A 21053-nucleotide genomic window follows, 5' to 3' on the forward strand; every position below is an offset into this window, starting at 1 on the left:
AGAAAAAGGCAATTTCAATTCTAATTCGATTGCATAGGAAATTCAAAAACGCAAATTGTTGATAAAAATTTAATTGAAATATACAGCATGACTAAAATGCTTATAACACCCGGTATTCCCAGGCGGTCACCAATCCAAGTACTAACAAGGCCCGAGGTTGCTTAACTTCCGAGATCGAACGAGATCGGGTCTACTCAACCTGGTATGGTCGTAGGTGATTTCAAATGAAAAAAAATGGCATTTTCAATTTTAATTAGATTGCATAGAAAATTCAAAAACGCAAATAGTTGCTATAAATTTGATTGAAAGATACAGCATGACTAAAATGCTTACAACACCCGGTATTACCAGGCAATCACCCATCCAGCTACTAACCGGGCCCGAGGTTGCTTAACTTCCGCGATCGGGTCTACTCAACCTGGTATGGTCGTAGGCAATTTCAAAAGAAAGAAAATGGCTTTTTTAATTATAATTCGATTGCATAAGAAATACAAAAAAGCAAAGAGTTGCTATAAATTTAATTGAAATATACAGCATGACTAAAATGCTTACAACACCCGGTATTCCCATGCGGTCACCCATCCAAGTACTAACCGGGCCCGAGGTTGTTTAACTTCCAAGATCGAACGAGATCAGGTCTGCTCAACCTGGTATGGTCGTAGGCAATTTCAAAAGTAAGAAAATGGCAATTTCAATTCTAATTGGATTGCATAGGAAATTCAAAAAAGCAAATAGTTGATATAATTTTGATAGAAATATACAGCATGACTAAAATGCTTACAACACCCGGTATTGCCAGGCGGTCACCCATCCAAGTACTAACCGGGCCCGAGGTTGCTTAATTTCTGAGATCGGGTCTACTCATTCTGGTATGGTCGTAGGCGATTTCAAATGAAAAAAATGGCTTTTTTAATTATAATTCGTTTGCATAGGAAATTCAAAATCACAAAAAGTTGCTATAAATTTAATTGAAATATACAGCATGACTAAATTGCTTACAACACTTGGTATTCCCTGGCGGTCACCCATCCAAGTACTAACCGGGCCCGAGGTTGCTTAACTTTTGAGATTGAACGAGATCGGGTCTACTCAACCTGGTATGGTCGTAGGCGTTTTCAAATGAAAGAAAATGGCTTTTTTACTTCTAATTCGATTGCATAGGAAATTCAAAACCACAAACAGTTGCTATTAATTAATTGAAATATACAGCATGACTAAATTGCTTATAACACCCGGTATTCCCAGGCGGTCACCCATCCAAGTACTAACCGGGCCCAAGGTTGCTTAACTTCCGAGATCGAACGAGATCAGGTCTGCTCAACCTGTTATGGTCGTAGGCGTTTTCAAATGAAAGAAAATGGCTTTTTTAATTCTAATTGGATTGCATAGGAAATTCAAAAAAGCAAATAGTTGCTAAAAATTTAATTGAAAAATACAGCATGACTAAAATGCTTACAGCACCCGGTATTCCCAGGCGGTCACCCATCCAAGTACTAACCGGTACCGAGGTTGCTTAACTTCCGAGATCGTATCTACTCAACCTGGTGTGGTCGTAGGTGATTTCAAATGAAAAAAAAATGGCTTTTTCAATTCTAATTCGATTGCATAGGAAATTCTAAAACCCAAACAGTTGCTATAGATTTAATTGAAATATACAGCATGACTAAAAGGCTTACAACAACCGGTATTCCCAGGCGGTCACCCATCCAAGTACTAACCGGGCCCAAGGTTGCTTAATTTCCGAGATCGAACGAGATGGGGTCTACTCAACCTGGTATGGTCGTAGGCAATTTCAAATGACAGAAAATGGCAATTTCAATTCTAATTCGATTGCATAGGAAATTCAAAAACGCAAATAGTTGCTATAAATTTAATTGAAGTATACAGCATGACTAAAATGCTTACAATACCCGGTATTCACAGGCGGTCACCCATCCAAGTACTAACCGGGCCCGAGGTTGCTTAACTTCCGAGATCGAACGAGATCGGGTCTACTCAACCTGGTATGGTCGTAGGCAATTTCAAATGACAGAAAATGGCAAGTTCAATTCTAATTCGATTGCATAGGAAATTCAAAAAAGCAAATAGTTGCTTTAAATTTAATTGAAGTATACAGCATGACTAAAATGCTTACAACACCCGGTATTCCCATGCGGTCACCCATCCAAGTACTAACCGGGCCCAAGGTTGCTTAACTTGCGAGATCGAACGAGATCGGGGCTACTCAACCTGGTATGGTCGTAGGCGATTTCAAATGAAAGAAAAGGGCCTTTTCAATTCTGATTCGATTACATAGGAAATTCAAAAAAGCAAATAATTGTTATAAATTTTATTGAAAGATACAGCATGACTAAAATGCTTACAACACCCGGTATTGCCAGGCGGTCACCCATCCAAGTACTAACCGGGCCCGAGGTTGCTTAATTTCTGAGATCGGGTCTACTCAACCTGGTATGGTCGTAGGCGATTTCAAATCAAAAAAATGGCTTTTTTAATTATAATTCGTTTGCATAGGAAATTCAAAATCACAAAAAGTTGCTATATATTTAATTAAAATATACAGCATGACTAAATTGCTTACAACACCCGGTATTCCCTGGCGGTCACCCATCCAAGTACTAACCGGGCCCGAGGTTGCTTAAATTCCGAGATCGAACGAGATCGGGTCTACTCAACCTGTTATGGTCGTAGGCGATTTCAAATGAAAGAAAATGGCCTTTTCAATTCTAATTAGATTGCATAAGACATTCAAAAAAGCAAATAGTTGCTATAATTTTGATTGAAAAAAACAGCATGACTAAAATGCTTACAACACCCGGTATTACCAGGCAATCACCCATCCAACTACTAACCGGGCCCGAGGTTGCTTAACTTCCGAGATCGAACGAGATCGGGTCTACTCAACCTGGTATGGTCGTAGGCGTTTTCAAATGAAAGAAAATGGCTTTTTTAATTCTAATTCGATTGCATAGGAAATTCAAAACCACAAACAGTTGCTATTAATTTAATTGAAATATACAGCATGACTAAATTGCTTATAACACACGGTATTCCCAGGCGGTCACCCATCCAAGTACTAACCGGGCCCAAGGTTGCTTAACTTCCGAGATCGAACGAGATCAGGTCTGCTCAACCTGTTATGGTCGTGGGCAATTTCAAAAGTAAGAAAATGGCAATTTCAATTCTAATTGGATTGCATAGGAAATTCAAAAAAGCAAATAGTTGCTAAAAATTTAATTGAAAAATACAGCATGACTAAAATGCTTACAGCACTCGGTATTCCCAGGCGGTCACCTATCCAAGTACTAACCGGTACCGAGGTTGCTTAACTTCCGATATCGTATCTACTCAACCTGGTGTGGTCGTAGGTGATTTCAAATGAAAAAAAATGGCTTTTTCAATTCTAATTCGATTGCAGAAGAAATTCTAAAACCCAAACAGTTGCTATAAATTTAATTGAAATATACAGCATGACTAAAAGGCTTACAACAACCGGTATTCCCAGGCGGTCACCCATCCAAGTACTAACCGGGCCCAAGGTTGCTTAATTTGCGAGATCGAACGAGATGGGGTCTACTCAACCTGGTATGGTCGTAGGCAATTTCAAATGACAGAAAATTGCAATTTCAATTCTAATTCGATTGCATAGGAAATTAAAAAACGCAAATAGTTGCTATAAATTTAATTGAAGTATACAGCATGACTAAAATGCTTACAATACCCGGTATTCACAGGCGGTCACCCATCCAAGTACTAACCGGGCCCGAGGTTGCTTAACTTCCGAATTCGAACGAGATCGGGTCTACTCAACCTGGTATGGTCGTAGGCAATTTCAAATGACAGAAAATGGCAATTTCAATTCTAATTCGATTGCATAGGAAATTCAAAAACGCAAATAGTTGCTATAAATTTAATTGAAGTATACAGCATGACTAAAATGCTTACAACACCCGGTATTCCCAGGCGGTCACCCATCCAAGTACTAACCGGGCCCAAGGTTGCTTAACTTGCGAGATCGAACGAGATCGGGGCTACTCAACCTGGTATGGTCGTAGGCGATTTCAAATGAAAGAAAAGGGCCTTTTCAATTCTGATTCGATTGCATAGGAAATTCAAAAAAGCAAATGATTGTTATAAATTTTATAGAAATATACAGCATGACTAAAATGCTTACAACACCCGGTATTGCCAGGCGGTCACCCATCCAAGTACTAACCGGGCCCGAGGTTGCTTAATTTCTGAGATCGGGTCTACTCAACCTGGTATGGTCGTAGGCGATTTCAAATGAAAAAAATGGCTTTTTTAATTATAATTCGATTGCATAGGAAATTCAAAATCACAAAAAGTTGCTATATATTTAATTGAAATATACAGCATGACTAAATTGCTTACAACACCCGGTATTCCCTGGCGGTCACCCATCCAAGTACTAACCGGGCCCGAGGTTGCTTAAATTCCGAGATCGAACGAGATCGGGTCTACTCATTTTGTTATGGTCGTAGGCGATTTCAAATGAAAGAAAATGGCCTTTTCAATTCTAATTAGATTGCATAAGACATTCAAAAAAGCAAATAGTTGCTATAATTTTGATTGAAAAAAACAGCATGACTAAAAAGCTTACAACACCCGGTATTACCAGGCAATCACCCATCCAAGTACTAACCGGGCCCGAGGTTGCTTAACTTCCGAGATCGGGTCTACTCAACCTGGTATGGTCGTAGGCGTTTTCAAATGAAAGAAAATGGCTTTTTTAATTATAATTCGATTGCATAGGAAATTCAAAAACGCAAACAGTTGCTATAAAAATAATTGAAATATACAGCATGACTAAAATGCTTACAGCACTCGGTTTTCCCAGGCGGTCACCCATCCAAGTACTAACCGGGCCCGAGGTTGCTTGACTTCCGAGATCGAACGAGATCAGGTCTGCTCAACCTGGTATGGTCGTAGGCGATTTCAAAAGAAAGAAACTGGCTTTTTCAATTCTAATTCGATTGTATAGGAAATTCAAAACGTAAATAGTTGATAAAAATAATTGAAATATACAGCATGACTAAAATGCTTATAACACCCGGTATTCCCAGGCGGTCACCAATCCAAGTACTAACAGGGTCCGAGGTTGCTTAACTTCTGAGATCGAACGAGATCGGGTTTACTCAACCTGGTATGGTCGTAGGTGATTTCAAATGAAAGAAAATGGCCTTTTCAATTCTAATTAGATTGCATAGAAAATTCAAAAACGCAAATAGTTGCTATAAATTTGATTGAAAGATACAGCATGACTAAAATGCTTACAACACCCGGTATTACTAGGCAATCACCCATCCAACTACTAACCGGGCCCGAGGTTGCTTAACTTCCGAGATCGGGTCTACTCAACCTGGTATGGTCGTAGGCGTTTTTAAATGAAAGAAAATGGCTTTTTTAATTCTAATTCGATTGCATAGGAAATTCAAAACCACAAACAGTTGCTAATAATTTAATTGAAATATAAAGCATGACTAAATTGCTTATAACACCCGGTATTCCCAGGCGGTCACCCATCCAAGTACTAACAGGCCCCAAGGTTGCTTAACTTCCGAGATCGAACGAGATCAGGTCTGCTCAACCTGGTATGGTCGTAGGCAATTTCAAAAGAAAGAAAATGGCAATTTCAATTCTAATTGGATTGCATAGGAAATTCAAAAAAGCAAATAGTTGCTAAAAATTTAATTGAAATATACAGCATGATTAAAATGCTTACAGCACCCGGTATTCCCAGGCAGTCAACCATCCAAGTACTAAAGGGCCCGAGGTTGCTTAACTTCCGAGATCTTATCTACTCAACCTGGTGTGGTCGTAGGTGATTTCAAATGAAAGAAAATGGCTTTTTCAATTCTAATTCGATTGCATAGGAAATTCAAAAACGCAAACAGTTGCTATAAAATTAATTGAATTATACAGCATGACTAAAATGCTTACAACACCCGGTATTCCCAGGCGGTCACCCATCCAAGTACTAACAGGGCCCTAGGTTGCTTAACTTCCGAGATAGAACGAGATCGGGTCTACTCAACCTGGTATGGTCGTAGGCGATTTCAAATGAAAGAAAATGGCTTTTTTAAAAACAATTCGATTGCATAGGAAATTAAAAATCACAAACAGTTGCTATATATTTAATAGAAATATACAGCATGACTAAATTGCTTACAACACCCGGTAGTCCCAGGCGGTCACCCATCCAAGTACTAACCGGGACCGAGGTTGCTTAACTTCCGAGATCGAACGAGATCGGGTCTACTCAACTTGGTATGGTCGTAGGCGATTTCAAAAGAAAGAAAATGGCCTTTTCAATTCTAATTAGATTGCATTGAAAATTCAAAAATGCAAATAGATGCTATAAATTTGATTTAAAGATACAGCAGGACTAAAATGCTTACAACACCCGGTATTACCAGGCAATCACCCATCCAAGTACTAACCGGGCCCGAAGTTGCTTAACTTCCGAGATCGGGTCTACTCAACCTGGTATGGTCGTAGGCGTTTTCAAATGAAAGAAAATGGCTTTTTTAATTATAATTCGATTGCATAGGAAATTAAAAAACGCAAACAGTTGCTATAAATTTAATTGAAATATACAGCATGACTAAAATGCTTACAGCACTCGGTTTTCCCAGGCGGTCACCCATCCAAGTACTAACCGGGCCCGAGGTTGCTTGACTTCCGAGATCGAACGAGATCAGGTCTGCTCAACCTGGAATGGTCGTAGGCGATTTCAAAAGAAAGAAAATGGCTTTTTCAATTCTAATTCGATTGCATAGGAAATTCAAAAACGCAAATATTTGATAAAAATTTAATTGAAATATACAGCATGACTAAAATGCTTATAACACCCGGTATTCTCAGGCGGTCACCAATCCAAGTACTAACAAGGCCCGAGGTTGCTTAACTTCCGAGATCGAACGAGATCGGGTCTACTCAACCTGGTATGGTCGTAGGTGATTTCAAATGAAAAAAAATGGCATTTTCAATTTTAATTAGATTGCATAGAAAATTCAAAAACGCAAATAGTTGCTATAAATTTGATTGAAATATACAGCATGACTAAAATGCTTACAACACCCGGTATTACCAGGCAATCACCCATCCAGCTACTAACCGGGCCCGAGGTTGCTTAACTTCCGCGATCGGATCTACTCAACCTAGTATGGTCGTAGGCGTTTTCAAATGAAAGAAAATGGCTTTTTTAATTCTAATTGAATTGCATAGGAAATTCAAAACCACAAATAGTTGCTATTAATTTAATTGAAATATACAGCATGACTAAATTGCTTATAACACCCGGTATTCCCAGGCGGTCACCCATCCAAGTACTAACAGGGCCCAAGGTGGCTTAACTTCTGAGATCGAACGAGATCAGGTCTGCTCAACCTGGTATGGTCGTAGGCAATTTCAAAAGAAAGAAAATGGCAATTTCAATTCTAATTGGATTGCATAGGAAATTCAAAAAAGCAAATAGTTGCTAAAAATTTAATTGAAAAATACAGCATGATTAAAATGCTTACAACACCCGGTATTACCAGGCAATCACCCATCCAAGTACTAACCGGGCCCGATGTTGCTTAACTTCCGAGATCGGGTCTACTCAACCTGGTATGGTCGTAGGCGTTTTCAAATGAAAGAAAATGGCGTTTTTAATTATAATTCGATTGCATAGGAAATTAAAAAATGCAAACAATTGCTATAAATTTAATTGAAATATACAGCATGACTAAAATGCTTACAGCACTCGGTTTTCCCAGGCGGTCACCCATCCAAGTACTAACCGGGCCCGAGGTTGCTTGACTTCCGAGATCGAACGAGATCAGGTCTGCTCAACCTGTTATGGTCGTAGGCGATTTCAAAAGAAAGAAAATGGCTTTTTCAATTCTAATTCGATTGCATAGGAAATTCAAAAACGCAAATAGTTGATAAAAATTTAATTGAAATATACAGCATGACTAAAATGCTTATAACACCCGATATTCCCAGGCGGTCACCAATCCAAGTACTAACAGGGCCGGAGGTTGCTTAACTTCCGAGATCGAACGAGATCGGGTCTACTCAACCTGTTATGGTCGTAGGTGATTTCAAATGAAAGAAAATGGCCTTTTCAATTCTAATTCGATTGCATAGAAAATTCAAAAACGCAAATAGTTGCTATAAATTTGATTAAAAGATACAGCAGGACTAAAATGCTTACAACACCCGGTATTACCAGGCAATCACCCATCCAACTGCTAACCGGGCCCAAGGTTGCTTAACTTCCGAGATCGGGTCTACTCAACCTGGTATGGTCGTAGGCGTTTTCAAATGAAAGAAAATGGCTTTTTTAATTCTAATTCGATTGCATAGGAAATTCAAAACCACAAATAGTTGCTATTAATTTAATTGAAATATACAGCATGACTAAAATGCTTTTAACACCCGGTATTCCCAGGCGGTCACCCATCCAAGTACTAACAGGGCCCAAGGTTGCTTAACTTCCGAGTACGAACGAGATCAGGTCTGCTCAACATGGTATGGTCGTAGGCAATTTCAAAAGAAAGAAAATGGCAATTTCAATTCTAATTGGATTGCATAGGAAATTCAAAAAAGCAAATAGTTGCTAAAAATTTAATTGAAAAATACAGCATGATTAAAATGCTTACAGCACGCGGTATTCCCAGGCAGTCACCCATCCAAGTACTAACCGGGCCCGAGGTTGCTTAACTTCCGAGATCTTATCTACTCAACCTAGTGTGGTCGTAGGTGATTTAAAATGAAAGAAAATGGCTTTTTCAATTCTAATTCGATTGCATAAGAAATTAAAAAACGCAAACAGGTACTATAAAATTAATTGAAATATACAGCATGACTAAAATGCTTACAACACCCGGTATTCCCAGGCGGTCACCCATCCAAGTACTAACAGAGCCCGAGGTTGCTTAACTTCCGAGATCGAACGAGATCGGGTCTACTCAACCTGGTATTGTCGTAGGCGATTTCAAATGAAAGAAAATGGCTTTTTTAATAACAATTCGATTGCATAGGAAATTAAAAATTACAAACAGTTGCTATATATTTAATTGAAATATACAGCATGAGTAAATTGCTTACAACACCCGGTATTCTCAGGCGGTCACCCATCCAAGTACTAACCGGGCCCGAGGTTGCTTAACTTCCGAGATCGAACGAGATCGGGTCTAATCAACCTGGTATGGTCGTAGGCGATTTCAAATGAAAGAAAATGGCCTTTTCAATTCTAATTAGATTGCATTGAAAATTCAAAAATGCAAATAGATGCTATAAATTTGATTGAAAAATACAGCATGACTAAAATGCTTACAACACCCGGTATTACCACGCAATCACCCATCCAACTACTAACCGGGCCCGAGGTTGTTTAACTTCCGAGATCGGGTCTACTCAACCTGGTATGGTCGTAGGCGTTTTCAAATGAAAGAAAATGGCTTATTTAATTCTAATTCGATTGCATAGGAAATTCAAAACCACAAACAGTTGCTATTAATTTAATTGAAATATACAGCATGACTAAATTGCTTATAACACCCGGTATTCCCAGGCGGTCACCCATCCAAGTACTAATTGGGCCCGAGGTTGCTTAACTTCCGATATCGAACGAGATCAGGTCAGCTCAACCTGGTATGGTCGTAGGCAATTTCAAAAAAAAGAAAATGGCAATTTCAATTCTAATTGGATTGCATAGGAAATTCAAAAAAGCAAATAGTTGCTAAAAATTCAATTGAAAAATACAGCATGACTAAAATGCTTACAGGACCCGGTATTCCCAGGTGGTCACCCATCCAAGTACTAACCGGGCCCGAGGTTGCTTAAATTCCGAGATCGTATCTACTAAACCTGGTATGGTCGTAGGTGATTTCAAATGAAAGAAAATGGTTTTTTCAATTCTAATTCGATTGCATAGGAAATTCAAAAACCCAAACAGTTGCTATAATATAATTGAAATATTCAGCATGACTAAAATGCTTACAACACCCGGTATTCCCAGGCGGTCACCCATCCAAGTACTAACAGGGCCCGAGGTTGCTTAACTTCCGAGATCGAACGAGATTGGGTCTACTCAACCTGGTATTGTCGTAGGCGATTTCAAATGAAAGAAAATGGCTTTTTTAATAACAATTCGATTGCATAGGAAATTAAAAATCACAAACAGTTGCTATATATTTAATTGAAATATACAGCATGAGTAAATTGCTTACAACACCCGGTATTCCCAGGCGGTCACCCATCCAAGCACTAACCGGGCCCGAGGTTGCTTAACTTCCGAGATCGAACGAGATCGGGTCTACTCAACTTGGTATGGTCGTAGGCGATTTCAAAGGAAAGAAAATGGCCTTTTCAATTCTAATTAGATTGCATTGAAAATTCAAAAATGCAAATAGATGTTATAAATTTGATTGAAAGATACAGCATGACTAAAATGCTTACAACACCCGGTATTACCAGGCAATCACCCATCCAAGTACTAACCGGGCCCGAGGTTGCTTAACTTCCGAGATCGGGTCTACTCAACCTGGTATGGTCGTAGGCGTTTTAAAATGAAAGAAAATGGTATTTTTAATTCTAATTCGATTGCATAGGAAATTCAAAAGCACAAAGAGTTGCTATTAATTTAATTGAAATATACAACATGACTAAATTGCTTATAACACCCGGTATTCCCAGGCGGTCACCCATCCAAGTACTAATTGGGCCCGAGGTTGCTTAACTTCCGATATCGAACGAGATCAGGTCTGCTCAACCTGGTATGGTCGTAGGCAATTTCAAAAAAAAGAAAAAGGCAATTTCAATTCTAATTGGATTGCATAGGAAATTCAAAAAAGCAAATAGTTGCTAAAAATTTAATTGAAAAATACAGCATGACTAAAATGCTTACAACACCCGGTATTCCCAGGTGGTCACCCATCCAAGTACTAACCGGGCCCGAGGTTGCTTAAATTCCGAGATCGTATCTACTAAACCTGGTATGGTCGTAGGTGATTTCAAATGAAAGAAAATGGCTTTTTCAATTCTAATTCGATTGCATAGGAAATTCAAAAACCCAAACAGTTGCTATAAATTTAATTGAAATATTCAGCATGACTAAAATGCTTACAACACCCGGTATTCCCAGGCGGTCACCCATCCAAGTACTAACCGGGCCCGAGGTTGCTTAACTTCCGAGATCGAACGAGATCGGGTCTACTCAACCTGTTATGGTCGTAGGCGATTTCAAATGAAAGAAAATGGCTTTTTCAATTCTAATTAGATTGCATAGGAAATTCAAAAAAGCAAATAGTTGCTATAAATTTGATTGAAAGATACAGCATGACTACAATGCTTACAACACCCGGTATTACCAGACAATCACCCATCCAAGTACTAACCGGGCACGAGGTTGCTTAACTTCCGAGATCGAACGAGATCAGGTCTGCTCAACGTGGTATGGTCGTAGGCGTTTTCAAATGAAAGAAAATGGCTTTTTTAATTATAATTCGATTGCATAGGAAATTCAAAAACGCAAACAGTTGCTATAAATTTAATTGAAATATACAGCATGACTAAAATGCTTACAACACCTGGTATTCCCAGGCGGTCACCCATCCAAGTACTAACCGGGCCCGAGGTTGTTTAACTTCCGAGATCGGGTCTACTCAACCTGGTATGGTCGTAGGCAATTTCAAAAGAAAGAAAATGGACATTTCAATTCTAATTCGATTGCATAGGAAATTCAAAAACGCAAAGAGTTGCTATAAAATTAATTGAAATATACAGCATGACTAAAATGCTTACAACACCCGGTATTCCCAGGCTGTCACCCATCCAAGTACTTCCCGGGCCCGAGGTTGCTTAACTTCCGAGATAGAACGAGATCGGGTCTACTCAATCCTGGTATGATCGTAGATGATTTCCAATGAAAGAAAATGGCTTTTTCAATTCTAATTTGATTGCATAGGAAATTCAAAAACGCAAACAGTTGCTATAAATTTAATTGAAATATACAGCATGACTAAAATGCTTACAACACCCGGTATTTCCAGGCGGTTACCCATCCAAGTACTAACCGGGCCCGAGGTTGCTTAACTTCCGAGATCGAACGAGATCGGGTCTACTCAACCTGGTATGGTCGTAGGCGATTTCAAATGAAAGAAAATGGCTTTTTCAAATTTAATTAGATTACATAGGAAATTCAAAAAAGCAATTACTTGCTATAAATTTGATAGAAATATAGTGCTTGACTAAAATTCTTACAACACCCGGTATTCCCAGGCGGTCACCCATCCAAGTACTAACCGGGCCCGCGGTTGCTTAACTTCCGAGATCGGGTCTACTCAATCTGGTATGGTCGTAGGTGATTTCAAATGAAATAAAATGGCTTTTTCAATTATAATTTGATTGCATAGGAAATTCAAAAAAGCAAATAGTTGCTATAAACTTGATTGAAATATACAGCATGACTAAAATGCTTACAACACCCGGTATTCCCAGGCGGTCACCCATCCAAGTACTAACCGGGCTTGAGATTGCTTAACTCCGGAGATATAACGAGATCGGGTCTACTCAACCTGGTATGGTCGTAGAGTATTTCCAATGAAAGAAAATGACTTTTTCATTTCTAATTCGATTGCATAGGAAATTCAAAAACGCAAACAGTTGCTATAAATTTAATTGAACTATACCGCATGACTAAAATGCTTACAACACCCGGTATTCCCAGGCGGTCACCCATCCAAGTACTAACCGGGCCCTAGGTCGCTTAACTTCCGAGATCGAACGTAATCAGGTCTACTCAACCTGGAATGGTCGTAGGCAATTTCAAAAGATAGAAAATGGCTTTTTCAATTATAATTAGATTGCATAGGAAATTCAAAAACGCAAAAAGTTGCTATTATTTTAATTGAAATTTACAGCATGACTAAGATGCTTACAACACCCGGTATTTCCAGGCGGTTACCCATCCAAGTATTAACCGGGACCGAGGTTGATTAACTTCCGAGATCGAACGAGATCGGGTCCACTCAACCTGGTATGTTCGTAGGCGATTTCAAATGAAAGAAAATGGCTTTTTCAATTCTAATTAGATTGCTTAGGAAGTTCAAAAAACAAAAAAATAGTTGCTATAAGATTCATAGAAATGTACAGCATGACTAAAATGCTTACAACACCCGGTATTTCAGGCGGTCACCCATCCAAGTACTAACCGGGCCCGAGGTTGCTTAACTTCCGAGATCGAACGAGATCGGGTATACTCAACCTGGTATGGTCGTAGGCGATTTCAAATGAAAGAAAATGGTCTTTCCAATTCTAATTCGATTGCATAGGAAATTCAACAACGCAAACAGTTGCTATAAATTTAATTGAAATGCACAGCATGTCTAAAATGCTTACAACACCCGGTATTCCCAGGCGGTCACCCATCCAAGTACTAACCGGGCCCGAGATTGCTTAACTTCCGAGATCGAACGAGATCGGGTCTACTCAACCTGGTATGGTCGTAGGCGATTTCAAATGAAAGAAATGACCTTTTCAATTATAATTCGATTGCATAGGAAATTCAAAAAAGCAAATAGTTGCTATAAATTTGATTGAAAGATACAGCATGACTAAAATGCTTACAACACCCGGTATTCCCAGGCGGTCACCCATCAAAGTACTAACCGGGCCCGCGGTTACTTAACTTCCGAGATCGGGTCTACTCAACCTGGTATGGTCGTAGGTGATTTCAAATGAAATAAAATTGCTTTTTCAATTATAATTTGATTGCATAGGAAATTCAAAAACGCAAATAGTTGCTATAAATTTGATTGAAATATACAGCATGACTAAAATGCTTACAACACCCGGTATTCCCAGGCGGTCACCCATCCCAGTACTAACCGGGCCTGAGATTGCTTACCTTCGGAGATCGAATGAGATCGGGTCTACTCAACCTGGTATGGTCGTAGATGATTTCCAATGAAAGAAAATGGCTTTTTCAATTCTATATCGATTGCATAGGAAATTCAAAAACGCAAACAGTTGCTATAAATTTAATTGAAGTATACCGCATGACTAAAATGCTTACAACACCCGGTATTACCAGGCGGTCACCCATCCAAGTACTAACCGGGACCTAGGTTGCTTAACTTCCGAGATCGAACGTAATCGGGTCTACTCAACCTGGTATGGTCGTAGGCATTTTCAAAAGAAAGAAAATGGCTTTTTCAATTATAAATCGATTGCATTGGAAATTCAAAAACGCAAACAGTTGCTATAAATTTAATTGAAATGTACAGCATGACTAAGATGCTTACAACACCCGGTATTTCCAGGCGGTCACCCATCCAAGTACTAACCGGGCCCGAGGTTGCTTAACTTCCGAGATCGGGTTTACTCAACCTGGTATGGTCGTAGGTGATTTCAAATGAAAGAAAATGGCCTTTTTAATTCTAATTCGATTGCATAGGAAATTAAATATCACAAACAGTTGCTATTAATTTAATTGAAATATACAGCATGAGTAAAATGCTTACAACACCCGGTATTTCAGGCGGTCACCCATCCAAGTACTAACCGGGACCTAGGTTGCTTAACTTCCGAGATCGAACGAGATCGGGTATACTCAACCTGGTATGGTCGTAGGCGATTTCAAATGAAAGAAAATGGTCTTTCCACTTCTAATTCGATTGCATAGGAAATTCATACAAACAAAAAATTACTATAAAGTTGATTGAAATTTACAGCATGACTAAAATGCTTACAACACCCGGTATTCCCAGGCGGTCACCAATCCAAGTACTAACCGGGCCCGAGGTTGCTTAACTTCCGAGATCGGGTCTACTCAACCTGGTATGGTCGTAGGTGATTTCAAATGAAAGAAAATGGTTTTTTCAATTATAATTCCATTTCATACGAATGTCAAAAACGCAAACAGTTGGTATAATTTTAATTGAAGTATACAGCATGACTAAAATGCTTACAACACCCGGTATTCCCAGGCGGTCACCCATCCAAGTACTAACCGGGCCCGCGGTTGCTTAACTTCCGAGATCGGGTCTACTCAATCTGGTATGGTCGTAGGTGATTTCAAATGAAATAAAAAGGCTTTTTCAATTATAATTTGATTGCATAGGAAATTCAAAAAAGCAAATAGTTGCTATAAACTTGATTGAAATATACAGCATGACTAAAATGCTTACAACACCCGGTATTCCCAGGCGGTCACCCATCCAAGTACTAACCGGGCTTGAGATTGCTTAACTCCGGAGATCGAACGAGATCGGGTCTACTCAACCTGGTATGGTCGTAGAGTATTTCCAATGAAAGAAAATGACTTTTTCTTTTCTAATTCGATTGCATAGGAAATTCAAAAACGCAAACAGTTGCTATAAATTTAATTGAACTATACCGCATGACTAAAATGCTTACAACACCCGGTATTCCCAGGCGGTCACCCATCCAAGTACTAACCGGGCCCTAGGTCGCTTAACTTCCGAGATCGAACGTAATCAGGTCTACTCAACCTGGAATGGTCGTAGGCAATTTCAAAAGATAGAAAATGGCTTTTTCAATTATAATTAGATTGCATAGGAAATTCAAAAACGCAAAAAGTTGCTATAATTTTAATTGAAATTTACAGCATGACTAAGATGCTTACAACACCCGGTATTTCCAGGCGGTTACCCATCCAAGTACTAACCGGGACCGAGGTTGATTAACTTCCGAGATCAAACGAGATCGGGTCTACTCAACCTGGTATGTTCGTAGGCGATTTCAAATGAAAGAAAATGGCGTTTTCAATTCTAATTAGATTGCTTAGGAAGTTCAAAAAACAAAAAAATAGTTGCTATAAGATTCATAGAAATGTACAGCATGACTAAAATGCTTACAACACCCGGTATTTCAGGCGGTCACCCATCCAAGTACTAACCGGGCCCGAGGTTGCTTAACTTCCGAGATCGAACGAGATCGGGTATACTCAACCTGGTATGGTCGTAGGCGATTTCAAATGAAAGAAAATGGTCTTTCCAATTCTAATTCGATTGCATAGGAAATTCAAAAAGACAAACAGATGTTATAAATTTAATTGAAGTATACAGCATGACTAAAATGCTTACAACACCCGGTATTCCCAGGCGGTCACCAATCCAAGTACTAACCGGGCCCGATGTTGCTTAACTTCCGAGATCGAACGAGATCGGGTCTACTCAACCTGGTATGGTCGTAGGTGATTTCAAATGAAAGAAAATGGCTTTTTCAATTATAATTCGATTGCATACGAAATTCAAAAACGCAAACAGTTGTTATAAATTTAATTGAAGTATACAGCATGACTAAAATACTTACAACACCCGGTATTCTCTGGCGGTCACCCATCAAAGTACTAACCGGGCCCGCGGTTGCTTAACTTCCGAGATCGGGTCTACTCAACCTGGTATGGTCGTAGGCGATTTCAAATGAAAGAAAATGACCTTTTCAATTATAATTCGATTGCATAGGAAATTCAAAAAAGCAAATAGTTGCTATAAATTTGATTGAAATATACAGCATGACTAAAATGCTTACAACACCCGGTATTTCCAGGCGGTCACCCATCCAAGTACTAACCGGGCCCGAGGTTGCTTAAATTCCGAGATCGAACGAGATCGGGTCTACTCAACCTGGTATGTTCGTAGGCGATTTCAAATGAAAGATAATGGCTTTTTAAATTCTAATTAGATTGCATAGGAAGTTCAAAAAAGAAAATAGTTGCTATAAGATTCATGGAAATATACAGCATGACTAAAATGCTTACAACACCCGGTATTACCAGGCGGTCACCCATCCAAGTACTAATCGGGCCCGAGGTTGCTTAACTTCCGAGATCGGGTTTACTCAACCTGGTATGGTCGTAGGTGATTTCAAATGAAAGAAAATGGCTTTTTTAATTCTAATTTGATTGCATAGGAAATTAAAAATCACAAACAGTTGCTATATATTTAATTGAAATATACAGCATGAGTAAAATGCTTACAACACCCGGTATTTCAAGCGGTCACCCATCCAAGTACTAACCGGGCCCGAGGTTGCTTAACTTCCGAGATCGAACGAGATCGGGTATACTCAACCTGGTATGGTCGTAGGCGATTTCAAATGAAAGAAAATGGTCTTTCCAATTCTAATTCGATTGCATAGGAAATTCAAACAAACAAATAGTTACTATAAAGTTGATTGAAATATACAGCATGACTAAAAGGCTTACAACACCCGGTATTCCCAGGCGGTCACCCATCCAAGTACTAACCGGGCCCGAGATTGCTTAACTTCCGAGATCGAACGAGATCGGGTCTACTCAACCTGGTATGGTCGTAGGCATTTTCAAAAGAAAGAAAATGGCCTTTTCAATTATAATTAGATTGCATAGGAAATTCAACAACGCAAACAGTTTCTATAAATTTAATTGAAATGCACAGCATGTCTAAAATGCTTACAACACCCGGTATTCCCAGGCGGTCACCCATCCAAGTACTAACCGGGCCCGAGATTGCTTAACTTCCGAGATCGAACGAGATCGGGTCTACTCAACCTGGTATGGTCGTAGGCGATTTCAAATGAAAGAAATGACCTTTTCAATTATAATTCGATTGCATAGGAAATTCAAAAAAGCAAATAGTTGCTATAAATTTGATTGAAAGATACAGCATGACTAAAATGCTTACAACACCCGGTATTCCCAGGCGGTCACCCATCAAAGTACTAACCGGGCCCGCGGTTACTTAACTTCCGAGATCGGGTCTACTCAACCTGGTATGGTCGTAGGTGATTTCAAATGAAATAAAATTGCTTTTTCAATTATAATTTGATTGCATAGGAAATTCAAAAACGCAAATAGTTGCTATAAATTTGATTGAAATATACAGCATGACTAAAATGCTTACAACACCCGGTATTCCCAGGCGGTCACCCATCCAAGTACTAACCGGGCCTGAGATTGCTTACCTTCGGAGATCGAATGAGATCGGGTCTACTCAACCTGGTATGGTCGTAGATGATTTCCAATGAAAGAAAATGGCTTTTTCAATTCTATATCGATTGCATAGGAAATTCAAAAACGCAAACAGTTGCTATAAATTTAATTGAAGTATACCGCATGACTAAAATGCTTACAACACCCGGTATTACCAGGCGGTCACCCATCCAAGTACTAACCGGGACCTAGGTTGCTTAACTTCCGAGATCGAACGTAATCGGGTCTACTCAACCTGGTATGGTCGTAGGCATTTTCAAAAGAAAGAAAATGGCTTTTTCAATTATAAATCGATTGCATTGGAAATTCAAAAACGCAAACAGTTGCTATAAATTTAATTGAAATGTACAGCATGACTAAGATGCTTACAACACCCGGTATTTCCAGGCGGTCACCCATCCAAGTACTAACCGGGCCCGAGGTTGCTTAACTTCCGAGATCGGGTTTACTCAACCTGGTATGGTCGTAGGTGATTTCAAATGAAAGAAAATGGCTTTTTTAATTCTAATTCGATTGCATAGGAAATTAAATATCACAAACAGTTGCTATTAATTTAATTGAAATATACAGCATGAGTAAAATGCTTACAACACCCGGTATTTCAGGCGGTCACCCATCCAAGTACTAACCGGGACCTAGGTTGCTTAACTTCCGAGATCGAACGAGATCGGGTATACTCAAACTGGTATGGTCGTAGGCGATTTCAAATGAAAGAAAATGGTCTTTCCACTTCTAATTCGATTGCATAGGAAATTCATACAAACAAAAAATTACTATAAAGTTGATTGAAATTTACAGCATGACTAAAATGCTTACAACACCCGGTATTCCCAGGCGGTCACCAATCCAAGTACTAACCGGGCCCGAGGTTGCTTAACTTCCGAGATCGGGTCTACTCAACCTGGTATGGTCGTAGGTGATTTCAAATGAAAGAAAATGGTTTTTTCAATTATAATTCCATTTCATACGAATGTCAAAAACGCAAACAGTTGGTATAATTTTAATTGAAGTATACAGCATGACTAAAATGCTTACAACACCCGGTATTCCCAGGCGGTCACCCATCCAAGTACTAACCGGGCCTGAGGTTGCTTAACTTCCGAGATCGAACGAGATCGGGTCTATTCAACCTGGTATGGTCGTAGGTGATTTCAAATGAAAGAAAATGGCTTTTTCAATTATAATTCGATTGCATAGGAAGTTCATAAAAGAAAATAGTTGCTATAGATTTGATTGAAATATACAGCATGACTAAAATGCTTACAACCCCCGGTATTCCCAGGCGGTCACCCATCCAAGTACTAACCGGGCCCGAGGTTGCTCAACTTCCGAGATCGAACGAGATCGGGTCTACTCAACCTGGTATGGTCGTAGGCAATTTCAAAAGAAAGAAAATGGACATTTCAATTCTAATTCGATAGCATAGGAAATTCAAAAACGAAAACAATTGCTATAAATTTAATTGAAATATACAGCATGACTAAAATGCTTACAACACCCGGTATTCCCAGGCGGTCAGCCATCCAAGTACTAACCGGGCCCGAGGTTGCTTAACTTCCGAGATCGGGTCTACTCAACCTGGTATGGTCGTAGGTGATTTCAAATGAAAGAAAATGGTTTTTTCAATTATAATTCCATTTCATACGAATGTCAAAAACGCAAACAGTTGGTATAATTTTAATTGAAGTATACAGCATGACTAAAATGCTTACAACACCCGGTATTCCCAGGCGGTCACCCATCCAAGTACTAACCGGGCCTGAGGTTGCTTAACTTCCGAGATCGAACGAGATCGGGTCTATTCAACCTGGTATGGTCGTAGGTGATTTCAAATGAAAGAAAATGGCTTTTTCAATTATAATTCGATTGCATAGGAAGTTCATAAAAGAAAATAGTTGCTATAGATTTGATTGAAATATACAGCATGACTAAAATGCTTACAACCCCCGGTATTCCCAGGCGGTCACCCATCCAAGTACTAACCGGGCCCGAGGTTGATTAACTTCCGAGATCGAACGAGATCGGGTCTACTCAACCTGGTATGGTCGTAGGCAATTTCAAAAGAAAGAAAATGGACATTTCAATTCTAATTCGATTGCATAGGAAATTCAAAAACGAAAACAATTGCTATAAATTTAATTGAAATATACAGCATGACTAAAATGCTTACAACACCCGGTATTCCCAGGCGGTCAGCCATCCAAGTACTAACCGGGCCCGAGATTGCTTAACTTCCGAGATCGAACGAGATCGGGTCTACTCAACCTGGTATGGTCGTAGGCAATTTCAAAAGAAAGAAAATTGCTTTTTCAATTATAATTCGATTGCATAGGAAATTCAAAAACGCAAACAGTTGCTATAAATTTAATTGAAATATACAGCATGACTAAAATGCTTACAACACCCGGTATTTCCAGGCGGTTACCCATCCAAGTACTAACCGGGCCCGAGGTTGCTTAACTTCCGAGATCGGGTCTACTCAACCTGGTATGGTCGTAAGCGTTTTCAAATGAAAGAAAATGGCTTTTTTAATTATAATTCGATTGTATAGGAAATTCAAAATCACAAACAGTTGCTATTAATTTAATTGAAATATACAGCATGACTAAAATGCTTATAACACCCGGTATTCCCAGGCCATCACCCATCCAAGTACTAACCGGGCACGAGGTTGTTTAACTTCCGAGATCGGGTATACTCAACCTGGTATGGTCGTAGGCGATTTCAAAAGAAAGAAAATGGCATTTTCAATTATAATTCGATTGCATAGGAAATACAAAAACGCAAAGAGTTGCTATAAAAATAATTGAAATATACAGCATGACTAAAATGCTTCCAAAACCCGGTATTCCCAGGCGGTCACCCATCCAAGTACTAACCGGGCCCGAGGTTGCTTAACTTCCGAGATCGGGTATACTCAACCTGGTATGGTCGTAGGCGATTTCAAAAGAAAGAAAATGGCTTTTTTAATTATAATTCGATTGCATAGGAAATTCAAAAACGCAAATAGTTGCTATAAAAATAATTGAAATATACAACATGACTA

At 39.2% G+C, this 21053-nt stretch overlaps 26 non-coding genes and 61 pseudogenes across 26 annotated transcripts; all 87 read right to left on the reverse strand.

The window, feature by feature from the left end:
• Positions 1–97: 97 nt before the first annotated feature.
• Positions 98–216, reverse strand: LOC143456540 (5S ribosomal RNA; annotated as a pseudogene).
• Positions 217–326: 110 nt separating this feature from the next.
• Positions 327–435, reverse strand: LOC143457378 (5S ribosomal RNA; annotated as a pseudogene).
• A 110-nt stretch (positions 436–545) lies between these two features.
• Positions 546–664, reverse strand: LOC143455073 (5S ribosomal RNA). Its single transcript, XR_013116669.1, has one exon. It is a non-coding gene; the product is annotated as a 5S ribosomal RNA (ribosomal RNA).
• A 110-nt stretch (positions 665–774) lies between these two features.
• Positions 775–883, reverse strand: LOC143457442 (5S ribosomal RNA; annotated as a pseudogene).
• Positions 884–992: 109 nt separating this feature from the next.
• Positions 993–1111, reverse strand: LOC143456633 (5S ribosomal RNA; annotated as a pseudogene).
• Positions 1112–1220: 109 nt separating this feature from the next.
• On the reverse strand, positions 1221–1339 carry LOC143455552 (5S ribosomal RNA; annotated as a pseudogene).
• Positions 1340–1669: 330 nt separating this feature from the next.
• Positions 1670–1788, reverse strand: LOC143455202 (5S ribosomal RNA). The gene has a single exon (XR_013116790.1). It is a non-coding gene; the product is annotated as a 5S ribosomal RNA (ribosomal RNA).
• Positions 1789–1898: 110 nt separating this feature from the next.
• On the reverse strand, positions 1899–2017 carry LOC143454309 (5S ribosomal RNA). The gene has a single exon (XR_013115939.1). It is a non-coding gene; the product is annotated as a 5S ribosomal RNA (ribosomal RNA).
• Positions 2018–2127: 110 nt separating this feature from the next.
• LOC143454907 (5S ribosomal RNA) lies at positions 2128–2246 on the reverse strand. The gene has a single exon (XR_013116510.1). It is a non-coding gene; the product is annotated as a 5S ribosomal RNA (ribosomal RNA).
• Positions 2247–2356: 110 nt separating this feature from the next.
• On the reverse strand, positions 2357–2465 carry LOC143457187 (5S ribosomal RNA; annotated as a pseudogene).
• A 109-nt stretch (positions 2466–2574) lies between these two features.
• Positions 2575–2693, reverse strand: LOC143454612 (5S ribosomal RNA). The gene has a single exon (XR_013116226.1). It is a non-coding gene; the product is annotated as a 5S ribosomal RNA (ribosomal RNA).
• Positions 2694–2803: 110 nt separating this feature from the next.
• On the reverse strand, positions 2804–2922 carry LOC143455362 (5S ribosomal RNA). Its single transcript, XR_013116942.1, has one exon. It is a non-coding gene; the product is annotated as a 5S ribosomal RNA (ribosomal RNA).
• A 110-nt stretch (positions 2923–3032) lies between these two features.
• On the reverse strand, positions 3033–3151 carry LOC143456792 (5S ribosomal RNA; annotated as a pseudogene).
• A 329-nt stretch (positions 3152–3480) lies between these two features.
• LOC143456113 (5S ribosomal RNA) lies at positions 3481–3599 on the reverse strand (annotated as a pseudogene).
• A 110-nt stretch (positions 3600–3709) lies between these two features.
• LOC143454824 (5S ribosomal RNA) lies at positions 3710–3828 on the reverse strand. The gene has a single exon (XR_013116430.1). It is a non-coding gene; the product is annotated as a 5S ribosomal RNA (ribosomal RNA).
• A 110-nt stretch (positions 3829–3938) lies between these two features.
• LOC143454782 (5S ribosomal RNA) lies at positions 3939–4057 on the reverse strand. The gene has a single exon (XR_013116390.1). It is a non-coding gene; the product is annotated as a 5S ribosomal RNA (ribosomal RNA).
• A 110-nt stretch (positions 4058–4167) lies between these two features.
• On the reverse strand, positions 4168–4276 carry LOC143457188 (5S ribosomal RNA; annotated as a pseudogene).
• A 109-nt stretch (positions 4277–4385) lies between these two features.
• Positions 4386–4504, reverse strand: LOC143456560 (5S ribosomal RNA; annotated as a pseudogene).
• Positions 4505–4614: 110 nt separating this feature from the next.
• Positions 4615–4723, reverse strand: LOC143457211 (5S ribosomal RNA; annotated as a pseudogene).
• Positions 4724–4833: 110 nt separating this feature from the next.
• Positions 4834–4952, reverse strand: LOC143455896 (5S ribosomal RNA; annotated as a pseudogene).
• A 107-nt stretch (positions 4953–5059) lies between these two features.
• LOC143457077 (5S ribosomal RNA) lies at positions 5060–5178 on the reverse strand (annotated as a pseudogene).
• Positions 5179–5288: 110 nt separating this feature from the next.
• LOC143457264 (5S ribosomal RNA) lies at positions 5289–5397 on the reverse strand (annotated as a pseudogene).
• Positions 5398–5507: 110 nt separating this feature from the next.
• On the reverse strand, positions 5508–5626 carry LOC143456331 (5S ribosomal RNA; annotated as a pseudogene).
• A 328-nt stretch (positions 5627–5954) lies between these two features.
• LOC143455716 (5S ribosomal RNA) lies at positions 5955–6073 on the reverse strand (annotated as a pseudogene).
• A 110-nt stretch (positions 6074–6183) lies between these two features.
• LOC143456115 (5S ribosomal RNA) lies at positions 6184–6302 on the reverse strand (annotated as a pseudogene).
• Positions 6303–6412: 110 nt separating this feature from the next.
• Positions 6413–6521, reverse strand: LOC143457316 (5S ribosomal RNA; annotated as a pseudogene).
• A 110-nt stretch (positions 6522–6631) lies between these two features.
• Positions 6632–6750, reverse strand: LOC143456284 (5S ribosomal RNA; annotated as a pseudogene).
• Positions 6751–6860: 110 nt separating this feature from the next.
• Positions 6861–6979, reverse strand: LOC143456674 (5S ribosomal RNA; annotated as a pseudogene).
• Positions 6980–7308: 329 nt separating this feature from the next.
• LOC143455903 (5S ribosomal RNA) lies at positions 7309–7427 on the reverse strand (annotated as a pseudogene).
• Positions 7428–7537: 110 nt separating this feature from the next.
• Positions 7538–7646, reverse strand: LOC143457443 (5S ribosomal RNA; annotated as a pseudogene).
• A 110-nt stretch (positions 7647–7756) lies between these two features.
• LOC143456697 (5S ribosomal RNA) lies at positions 7757–7875 on the reverse strand (annotated as a pseudogene).
• A 110-nt stretch (positions 7876–7985) lies between these two features.
• LOC143457391 (5S ribosomal RNA) lies at positions 7986–8104 on the reverse strand (annotated as a pseudogene).
• Positions 8105–8214: 110 nt separating this feature from the next.
• LOC143457337 (5S ribosomal RNA) lies at positions 8215–8323 on the reverse strand (annotated as a pseudogene).
• Positions 8324–8433: 110 nt separating this feature from the next.
• Positions 8434–8552, reverse strand: LOC143457047 (5S ribosomal RNA; annotated as a pseudogene).
• Positions 8553–8881: 329 nt separating this feature from the next.
• Positions 8882–9000, reverse strand: LOC143455368 (5S ribosomal RNA; annotated as a pseudogene).
• Positions 9001–9110: 110 nt separating this feature from the next.
• Positions 9111–9229, reverse strand: LOC143454169 (5S ribosomal RNA). The gene has a single exon (XR_013115805.1). It is a non-coding gene; the product is annotated as a 5S ribosomal RNA (ribosomal RNA).
• A 110-nt stretch (positions 9230–9339) lies between these two features.
• Positions 9340–9448, reverse strand: LOC143457258 (5S ribosomal RNA; annotated as a pseudogene).
• A 110-nt stretch (positions 9449–9558) lies between these two features.
• Positions 9559–9677, reverse strand: LOC143456622 (5S ribosomal RNA; annotated as a pseudogene).
• Positions 9678–10005: 328 nt separating this feature from the next.
• On the reverse strand, positions 10006–10124 carry LOC143455893 (5S ribosomal RNA; annotated as a pseudogene).
• A 110-nt stretch (positions 10125–10234) lies between these two features.
• Positions 10235–10353, reverse strand: LOC143455262 (5S ribosomal RNA). Its single transcript, XR_013116847.1, has one exon. It is a non-coding gene; the product is annotated as a 5S ribosomal RNA (ribosomal RNA).
• A 110-nt stretch (positions 10354–10463) lies between these two features.
• On the reverse strand, positions 10464–10572 carry LOC143457236 (5S ribosomal RNA; annotated as a pseudogene).
• A 110-nt stretch (positions 10573–10682) lies between these two features.
• LOC143456305 (5S ribosomal RNA) lies at positions 10683–10801 on the reverse strand (annotated as a pseudogene).
• Positions 10802–10911: 110 nt separating this feature from the next.
• LOC143457189 (5S ribosomal RNA) lies at positions 10912–11020 on the reverse strand (annotated as a pseudogene).
• A 110-nt stretch (positions 11021–11130) lies between these two features.
• Positions 11131–11249, reverse strand: LOC143454477 (5S ribosomal RNA). Its single transcript, XR_013116097.1, has one exon. It is a non-coding gene; the product is annotated as a 5S ribosomal RNA (ribosomal RNA).
• Positions 11250–11359: 110 nt separating this feature from the next.
• Positions 11360–11478, reverse strand: LOC143457229 (5S ribosomal RNA; annotated as a pseudogene).
• A 110-nt stretch (positions 11479–11588) lies between these two features.
• Positions 11589–11697, reverse strand: LOC143456346 (5S ribosomal RNA; annotated as a pseudogene).
• A 110-nt stretch (positions 11698–11807) lies between these two features.
• Positions 11808–11927, reverse strand: LOC143457195 (5S ribosomal RNA; annotated as a pseudogene).
• Positions 11928–12037: 110 nt separating this feature from the next.
• Positions 12038–12156, reverse strand: LOC143454525 (5S ribosomal RNA). Its single transcript, XR_013116143.1, has one exon. It is a non-coding gene; the product is annotated as a 5S ribosomal RNA (ribosomal RNA).
• Positions 12157–12266: 110 nt separating this feature from the next.
• LOC143457128 (5S ribosomal RNA) lies at positions 12267–12375 on the reverse strand (annotated as a pseudogene).
• Positions 12376–12485: 110 nt separating this feature from the next.
• LOC143457430 (5S ribosomal RNA) lies at positions 12486–12604 on the reverse strand (annotated as a pseudogene).
• A 110-nt stretch (positions 12605–12714) lies between these two features.
• Positions 12715–12833, reverse strand: LOC143455305 (5S ribosomal RNA). Its single transcript, XR_013116889.1, has one exon. It is a non-coding gene; the product is annotated as a 5S ribosomal RNA (ribosomal RNA).
• A 110-nt stretch (positions 12834–12943) lies between these two features.
• LOC143456876 (5S ribosomal RNA) lies at positions 12944–13062 on the reverse strand (annotated as a pseudogene).
• A 113-nt stretch (positions 13063–13175) lies between these two features.
• LOC143454787 (5S ribosomal RNA) lies at positions 13176–13293 on the reverse strand. Its single transcript, XR_013116395.1, has one exon. It is a non-coding gene; the product is annotated as a 5S ribosomal RNA (ribosomal RNA).
• A 110-nt stretch (positions 13294–13403) lies between these two features.
• On the reverse strand, positions 13404–13522 carry LOC143453603 (5S ribosomal RNA). Its single transcript, XR_013115263.1, has one exon. It is a non-coding gene; the product is annotated as a 5S ribosomal RNA (ribosomal RNA).
• Positions 13523–13631: 109 nt separating this feature from the next.
• Positions 13632–13740, reverse strand: LOC143457107 (5S ribosomal RNA; annotated as a pseudogene).
• Positions 13741–13850: 110 nt separating this feature from the next.
• LOC143456613 (5S ribosomal RNA) lies at positions 13851–13969 on the reverse strand (annotated as a pseudogene).
• A 110-nt stretch (positions 13970–14079) lies between these two features.
• Positions 14080–14198, reverse strand: LOC143455821 (5S ribosomal RNA; annotated as a pseudogene).
• A 110-nt stretch (positions 14199–14308) lies between these two features.
• On the reverse strand, positions 14309–14417 carry LOC143456888 (5S ribosomal RNA; annotated as a pseudogene).
• Positions 14418–14527: 110 nt separating this feature from the next.
• On the reverse strand, positions 14528–14645 carry LOC143455381 (5S ribosomal RNA; annotated as a pseudogene).
• Positions 14646–14755: 110 nt separating this feature from the next.
• On the reverse strand, positions 14756–14864 carry LOC143457111 (5S ribosomal RNA; annotated as a pseudogene).
• A 110-nt stretch (positions 14865–14974) lies between these two features.
• LOC143457099 (5S ribosomal RNA) lies at positions 14975–15083 on the reverse strand (annotated as a pseudogene).
• Positions 15084–15193: 110 nt separating this feature from the next.
• On the reverse strand, positions 15194–15312 carry LOC143457129 (5S ribosomal RNA; annotated as a pseudogene).
• A 110-nt stretch (positions 15313–15422) lies between these two features.
• Positions 15423–15541, reverse strand: LOC143455307 (5S ribosomal RNA). Its single transcript, XR_013116890.1, has one exon. It is a non-coding gene; the product is annotated as a 5S ribosomal RNA (ribosomal RNA).
• Positions 15542–15651: 110 nt separating this feature from the next.
• LOC143456621 (5S ribosomal RNA) lies at positions 15652–15770 on the reverse strand (annotated as a pseudogene).
• Positions 15771–15883: 113 nt separating this feature from the next.
• Positions 15884–16001, reverse strand: LOC143454788 (5S ribosomal RNA). The gene has a single exon (XR_013116396.1). It is a non-coding gene; the product is annotated as a 5S ribosomal RNA (ribosomal RNA).
• Positions 16002–16111: 110 nt separating this feature from the next.
• Positions 16112–16230, reverse strand: LOC143456162 (5S ribosomal RNA; annotated as a pseudogene).
• Positions 16231–16340: 110 nt separating this feature from the next.
• On the reverse strand, positions 16341–16449 carry LOC143457081 (5S ribosomal RNA; annotated as a pseudogene).
• Positions 16450–16559: 110 nt separating this feature from the next.
• LOC143454760 (5S ribosomal RNA) lies at positions 16560–16678 on the reverse strand. The gene has a single exon (XR_013116369.1). It is a non-coding gene; the product is annotated as a 5S ribosomal RNA (ribosomal RNA).
• Positions 16679–16788: 110 nt separating this feature from the next.
• On the reverse strand, positions 16789–16897 carry LOC143457052 (5S ribosomal RNA; annotated as a pseudogene).
• Positions 16898–17007: 110 nt separating this feature from the next.
• On the reverse strand, positions 17008–17125 carry LOC143454910 (5S ribosomal RNA). Its single transcript, XR_013116513.1, has one exon. It is a non-coding gene; the product is annotated as a 5S ribosomal RNA (ribosomal RNA).
• A 110-nt stretch (positions 17126–17235) lies between these two features.
• LOC143457210 (5S ribosomal RNA) lies at positions 17236–17354 on the reverse strand. The gene has a single exon (XR_013117130.1). It is a non-coding gene; the product is annotated as a 5S ribosomal RNA (ribosomal RNA).
• A 110-nt stretch (positions 17355–17464) lies between these two features.
• On the reverse strand, positions 17465–17583 carry LOC143453605 (5S ribosomal RNA). The gene has a single exon (XR_013115265.1). It is a non-coding gene; the product is annotated as a 5S ribosomal RNA (ribosomal RNA).
• Positions 17584–17692: 109 nt separating this feature from the next.
• Positions 17693–17801, reverse strand: LOC143457108 (5S ribosomal RNA; annotated as a pseudogene).
• Positions 17802–17911: 110 nt separating this feature from the next.
• Positions 17912–18030, reverse strand: LOC143456632 (5S ribosomal RNA; annotated as a pseudogene).
• A 110-nt stretch (positions 18031–18140) lies between these two features.
• LOC143455822 (5S ribosomal RNA) lies at positions 18141–18259 on the reverse strand (annotated as a pseudogene).
• Positions 18260–18369: 110 nt separating this feature from the next.
• On the reverse strand, positions 18370–18478 carry LOC143456889 (5S ribosomal RNA; annotated as a pseudogene).
• A 110-nt stretch (positions 18479–18588) lies between these two features.
• On the reverse strand, positions 18589–18706 carry LOC143455937 (5S ribosomal RNA; annotated as a pseudogene).
• Positions 18707–18816: 110 nt separating this feature from the next.
• Positions 18817–18925, reverse strand: LOC143457112 (5S ribosomal RNA; annotated as a pseudogene).
• Positions 18926–19035: 110 nt separating this feature from the next.
• Positions 19036–19154, reverse strand: LOC143454301 (5S ribosomal RNA). The gene has a single exon (XR_013115932.1). It is a non-coding gene; the product is annotated as a 5S ribosomal RNA (ribosomal RNA).
• Positions 19155–19264: 110 nt separating this feature from the next.
• On the reverse strand, positions 19265–19383 carry LOC143454965 (5S ribosomal RNA). The gene has a single exon (XR_013116566.1). It is a non-coding gene; the product is annotated as a 5S ribosomal RNA (ribosomal RNA).
• Positions 19384–19493: 110 nt separating this feature from the next.
• LOC143456957 (5S ribosomal RNA) lies at positions 19494–19602 on the reverse strand (annotated as a pseudogene).
• A 110-nt stretch (positions 19603–19712) lies between these two features.
• Positions 19713–19831, reverse strand: LOC143454302 (5S ribosomal RNA). The gene has a single exon (XR_013115933.1). It is a non-coding gene; the product is annotated as a 5S ribosomal RNA (ribosomal RNA).
• A 110-nt stretch (positions 19832–19941) lies between these two features.
• On the reverse strand, positions 19942–20060 carry LOC143454572 (5S ribosomal RNA). The gene has a single exon (XR_013116188.1). It is a non-coding gene; the product is annotated as a 5S ribosomal RNA (ribosomal RNA).
• Positions 20061–20170: 110 nt separating this feature from the next.
• Positions 20171–20289, reverse strand: LOC143454514 (5S ribosomal RNA). The gene has a single exon (XR_013116133.1). It is a non-coding gene; the product is annotated as a 5S ribosomal RNA (ribosomal RNA).
• A 110-nt stretch (positions 20290–20399) lies between these two features.
• On the reverse strand, positions 20400–20508 carry LOC143456614 (5S ribosomal RNA; annotated as a pseudogene).
• Positions 20509–20618: 110 nt separating this feature from the next.
• On the reverse strand, positions 20619–20727 carry LOC143457419 (5S ribosomal RNA; annotated as a pseudogene).
• Positions 20728–20837: 110 nt separating this feature from the next.
• On the reverse strand, positions 20838–20946 carry LOC143456951 (5S ribosomal RNA; annotated as a pseudogene).
• Between the last annotated feature and the right edge of the window lie 107 nt (positions 20947–21053).

Source organism: Clavelina lepadiformis, chromosome 4 (genome assembly GCF_947623445.1).
Source record: "Clavelina lepadiformis chromosome 4, kaClaLepa1.1, whole genome shotgun sequence".
Lineage (NCBI taxonomy): Eukaryota > Metazoa > Chordata > Ascidiacea > Aplousobranchia > Clavelinidae > Clavelina > Clavelina lepadiformis.